The following is a 5,944-nucleotide window of genomic DNA, read 5'->3' on the forward strand; positions in this document are numbered from 1 at the left end:
CTAGACATACCCAGTTCCAGCAACCATTCTTTATATGTTTTAGCCTCCAGAAGAGAACTAATTTTCCTTTAGGAGAAGAAATGGAACCAATATCTTTCAAAAAGATAATCATAGTACATCAATTAAAGAAGAAAAGTAGGGGAATCTATGGCCCAATTACTGACATTTTCTTGGATAAAATGAAACTATTTTCAGGTCTAATTTCAATAAGAGTTTCTGGTTATAGACAATTTCAGTCTTGGTTACTTGATGGAGTGATTCCTGGAAGAGAAGGAAAATACAATTGCATTGATTATCCTAAACCTAACAGCCATGGTGTCCTTCTGGAATGAGATTTACATTGAAAAAGTTGGGAGTTGCATTAAGTAGCTCCTCTCTTATTTGGTAGGCCACTTCTAGTGTACAATTTTAGGGAATTATTGCTTTGTTGTATCATTGGTTCCTTAAATTTTATTATCCATGCTAAATAACAGTTATGCTAAAATACTGAATGAAATTGTTAGAAAGTGGCTATTGAAAAGCTACATTAACATCCTTTTTAGAAGGGAAGTTCATGTTTTGTCAGTACACAGAAGTAAGAAAGTCATGTGGATAGATAAGAAAAGGAATGAGTGGTCAATGTTACACACCTAACAACAGAGGTAAGAATAGAATAGAATAGAATAGAATAGAATAGAATAGAATAGAATAGAATAGAATAGAATAGAATAGAATAGAATAGAATTCTTTATTGGCAAAGTGTGATTGGACACACAAGGAATTTGTCTTGGTATAAATACTCTCAGTATACATAAAAGAAAAGATACATTTGTTAAGAATCAAGAATCATAACATACAACACTTAATGATAGTCATAGGGTACAATCAGCAATCAAATCATATTAGGAAATAGTCAGTATAAATCATAAGGATACAAGCGACAAAGTTACAGTCCTACAATCACAAGTGGGTGGGGATGGGCGATAAGGAATGATGAGAAGATTAACAGTAATAGTAGTGCAGACTTCGTAAATAGTTGGACAGTGTTGAGGGAATTATTTGTTTAGCAGAGTGATGGCATTTGGGAAAAAACTGTTCTTGTGTCTAGTTGTTCTGGTGTGCAGTGCTCTATAGTGTCGTTTTGAGGGAAGGAGTTGAAACAGTTTATGTGAGGGATGTGAGGGATCAAAAATATTTTCACAGCCCACTTTTTGACTCATGCAGTATACAGGTCCTCAACTGAAGGCAGGTGGGTAGTAATTTTTTTCCCTGCAGTCCTAATTATCCTCTAAAGTCTGTGTCTGTCCTGTTGGGTTGCAGAACCAAACCAGACAGTTATAGAGGTGCAGATGATAGACTCAATAATTCCTCTGTAGAACTGGATCAGCAGCTCCTTGGGCAGTTTGAGCTTTCTGAGTTGGCGCAGAAAGAACATTCTTTGTTGTGCTTTTTTGATAAAGTTTTTGATGTTAGGTGTCCATTTTAGGTCATGTGATATGATAGAACTGAGAAATTTGAAGGTCTCTTTTGTCGATACTGTGTTGTCTAGTATTGTAAGAGGTGGTAGTAGGGGAGGGTTTCTTCTAAAGTCTACCACCATTTCTATGGTTTTGAGTGTGTTCAGTTCCAGATTGTTCTGGTTACACCACAAGGCAAGCTGTATAACCTCCTGTCTGTATGCGGATTCGTCATTGTCTCGAATGAGACCAAGGTATGCCATTTAGAACAGTGTGAGATCAGACTATGACTTATTAGGAAAGTTAAATTGGAAAATTCTGGAGCTAGGCATGCCCAAATCAGTTATTTAGACCTTTGTATAAAAAAGTGTTGTATAACTTGCATGGGGTTGGTTGCACTCAATGCTTTTACCTCATAAGCTAAGAAACATTTGAATTCTGAATTATAGTGTTTGATGTTTTGATTGGAGCAAGTAGCAAACTGTAGGAATTCCTCCAACAATTTCTTATTGTGGTGATGCTTGAAATTTCACCAATAAGCTTTACTTCTCCTTGTCAAATAAGCCATGGGTACACCAAATGGGTACCCAAGCCAGATATTAAATACATAAAGATGAATTCAGATCAGGTGAAGGTGGGTGGATCATCTGCCCAAGTGGTGATTCAGCTGTTCTGTTGGCAGCTCCAGTCTCCTGCTTATTTCCTACTTTGGTATGTTAAGCCATATCTATCACCTACTATAAAATCATGTTTTTATTTGAGACCCTTCTGGCATTTTGTGTCAACTCTCACAGATCCAATAGTTGGAAATGGTTCTATTCTGCCAAGAGCCAAGCCTGCGATACCAAACTGGCTTGTTTCCGAACGCGGTTTATGATGCTCATTTTTCCTGCCACCAGTTGAAATATTTTTGAATTTCTTGGATTTTCGTTTGGGCAACAGAATAGCACTCAGCTTGCTCAGAGACCATTGACCTGTATTACTGTAAGTTCACCGATCTGCTTAACTGCCACAGATATAATCCGAACACACAGACACACATCCGCATAGCTTAGACACCAGAAGGACCAGTAGATTTCTGTTTTGATTGCTCTTGGCAGTTAATTCAGAAAGCCTCTTGATTTTTAATAAGAATATTTCTGAGGGAACGAAGGACGACAGTATGAAGAGCATCTGGATGTACAGAACTATACAAACAGCTTTAGTTGCCAGCCAAAACAGTTCTTAAATGTCATAATACAGTAAGTTAATTAGTTCTGAAGATGTGACATCCTTTTCAAATCTTTCTGTGGCTGTATCAAGTCGCTTTTCTAGAAATCATTATAACTAAGACTTGAGGCTTTTTTTTCTATAATTAGCAAAATAACAGCAAGGTCATAATGAAACATTATTGTTTAATGTCAATGTCATCAATTTATATTTTGTAGTAATAAGAAGCAGAAGATGTAACATGCAACATGGCTTATGTAGAGGTTTTGTATCTGAGACATTCAAGGGAATTAAACAATGAAAAAGCAGATAAAAGGCAAGAATAATTTAGATGCCAAGAAAAAGGTTCTCAGCTGCAAGGAGACTGAAACAATTAAAACAGTTTTAAATTCAGGTTTAAGAAAGTTTTGGAGCAGTAGAGTCAAGGTTCAGTTCATGGCTGGAAAGTCCCAGCTAACAGGGAGATGTATCCAGAATTGCAGCTTCCTGAATCAAACATAAAAAGATGGGTTCTAGCTGTATTTGTCCAAGTATCTGAGAAGGCTCCTGTTGAATTCATCAAATTGTTTTGGTGGAGCCGGCATTTCTTAACACGAATGATGAATCTTATTTCACGAGGTAATATTTGTTGCCACCTATCAAGGTTATGCTTGCTGCTGTTGTGATTAGTTTTGAATCCAGAAATGACCTTTCATCCATTGGAACAGTGGTGGGATTCATTTTTTTTTTTACTACCGGTTCTAGGGTATGGCTTGGTGGGTGTGGCAGGGGAAGGATACTGCAAAATCCCCATTCCCTCCCCACCCCACTAACCTGCTTTCCAGCTCCGTTCTCCTGTGCAGGGCAACAAAAGAAGATCCAGCCGATCAGCTGGGACTCAGGAGGCAGAGAATAGATGGGGGCGGGGCCAGTCAGAGGTGGCATTTGCCGGTTCTCCAAACTACTCAAAATTTCTGCTACTGGTTCTCTAGAACTGGTCAGAACCTGCTGAATGCCACCTCTGCATTGGACCCAGGGCTCCTTCTTCCCCCCTTATCTGACAGCTCAAGTAAGCACACTGGATAAGAGGGGAAATGCCTGTTGGAAGAACTATCCATCTGGTTCCAAGTGGGGAGAAAGACACTGGAAACATGGAGGCTGTTTAGAAAGATGGTTTATTGATGAACAGGACCACGTGGATTTGAGGTCCTGGGCCGCTGACCACATGGAGTTGAGAGAGAGGGTGGCTTTTATACCTTCTCTTGGGCTTTGAACTTGAGCTTCCTGTTCCTGTGCAAGAAAATGCATTCCATTTGCTGCTGTCAGACTCCCATGGGGCTATGTGCAAATCCTAGGATTTTGTCTGAGATAAGTTTGGTTGAACCTTACTGGGGTGATGCAGTGCCCTTATAGTTTGCAATGCAGTGAGCCCTGCTGTTAGATAAGGGTCATGTCTTAATTCCATCACCCTGGAGCTGAAGGTCTTTTGTCTTGTATATAGATTGGCCCAGTCTTTCTTAATGGCACCAAATATCTGCTGGAGGCAGGGAGTTGCGGCTGAGCTTCTGTCTCCCTTAAGATTTCCATTTTTCTTTTAGGGGAAATGCAATATTCTGCCTTTTAAATATTTCCTAAAATATTTCATTGTTCTAGGAGAGAGAGGTGGTGCTAACTTTCTACATGCCTTTTGCAAAAGTAGAAGCCTGTTCTTACAATGTTATATTTAGGTGACGTTGGGACATGCATGCTCCTTTTTTCTTGATATTTTAAAATGTATCACCTAATTTTCTATTTATTACTATTTATATAAACAAGCTTATTCCTCAGTGTTGTGCAGTTAATTATCTAAGGGTCATACCTGTCTTGGAACAGCATCCTGGGGTCGCACAAAAAAAGGGCTAAGGTGAATATGGTTTAAGGTGAATATGGTTTAAAGATTTAAAGTATATAAAAAGTGGGTGAGAAAAGGAACAATTCAATTTAATTTATGAAGCATTGGTTTTAAGACAATTTAACCAACATGCTTTGTCACGACCATTCTCCTACACTCACAAATTAAATCCACATTTAGCAAAGGAAAATAAACATATAGCTGGCAACTTTAATGAAGTTTACACTAATACATTTTATTTATTCATAATTCGTCTTTCTCATCTTTTTCACCATTTTTATGGGAAGAGGCATCGATGTTTCTTATTTTAAAAAAGGGGTGGAAAGAAAGAAGTAATAAACCCACTCCAGGGAAACAGTAAGTGATTTTGGAGCAATTAAGAGAGACAACTGAAAAAAAACAAATAATAGGCTATTCCTCATTAATTCCTGAGAAAAATGCAGTGTGCTAAATAATACCAAGGAAATGTTCAGTCAAAGGCACAGAAGCTCAAAATATCCAATATACTTTACTTACTTCTCAAACAGAGAATTCCAACTTACTTAGGGCATGATTGAGTATTTGCTAGTTCCACCATCAAACTTTTGTAATAAAGGGGAAGATCTAAAGGGGGCTTTTGTGTCCATTCAGCTTTATCAAGGATCAGGTAGAAAGCCATTTTATACTTTCCTGATCAATTAAGATCAGGGGTATCAAGGATAACATTGACACTGAGGTTAGGACCAGCATAATACAGCTTTGGAATGACCAGATCAGTCAGTGGCATACTAAACAAACAAACAAACTCTGGAAATAACAACAGGAGGAAGAGGATGCTGGATAACAATAACATGACAATAGATTCTTCATAAATAGCAAGTACAAATAGAATAGAGATATTCTTTTTAAAAAAAGACCCAGATCACTTTGTCTCATCTCAAAAAGCTTGGCAGATCAAATGGAGTAGTATTGAATGAACAGAAATCCTACCAGGGAACTTCATAGTTTCTACTTAAAAACTTTGTAGTTTCTACTATTACTACCCTACTTCTCACTCCATAAATGGAGTAGGAAGTAAAAATATATATCTGAATTTGTATTTTATGTTATGATTCTATGTCGACATAAAATAGTGACATGAACTATTGACATGAAAGTCCCAAAGGTGCTTTTTGAAAGAGGCAACTGGACTTTCCAGTTCTTCTTTGAAGATGTTTTTGCTTCTCATCCAAGAAGCTTCTTCAGCTCAGGGTAAACTGTCTTCCAAGAAAAACCAGAAAGTCCAGTTGCCTCTTGAAAAAGCGCATTTGGGACAACCATGATTTGGATGACTGAGCATCACAGCTGACAGGTTGACATGAAATGTCAACATGAAATAAATGCTCATGTCAACCTTGTCAATAGTTGCTCCGCAAACTTGGTCCCCAAAGCTAGTCACATCTCAAGGCCT

This window comes from Notechis scutatus, chromosome 2 (genome assembly GCF_049901735.1).
Source record: "Notechis scutatus isolate UNSWTSFEM ecotype Mainland chromosome 2, rNotScu1.2, whole genome shotgun sequence".
NCBI lineage: Eukaryota > Metazoa > Chordata > Lepidosauria > Squamata > Elapidae > Notechis > Notechis scutatus.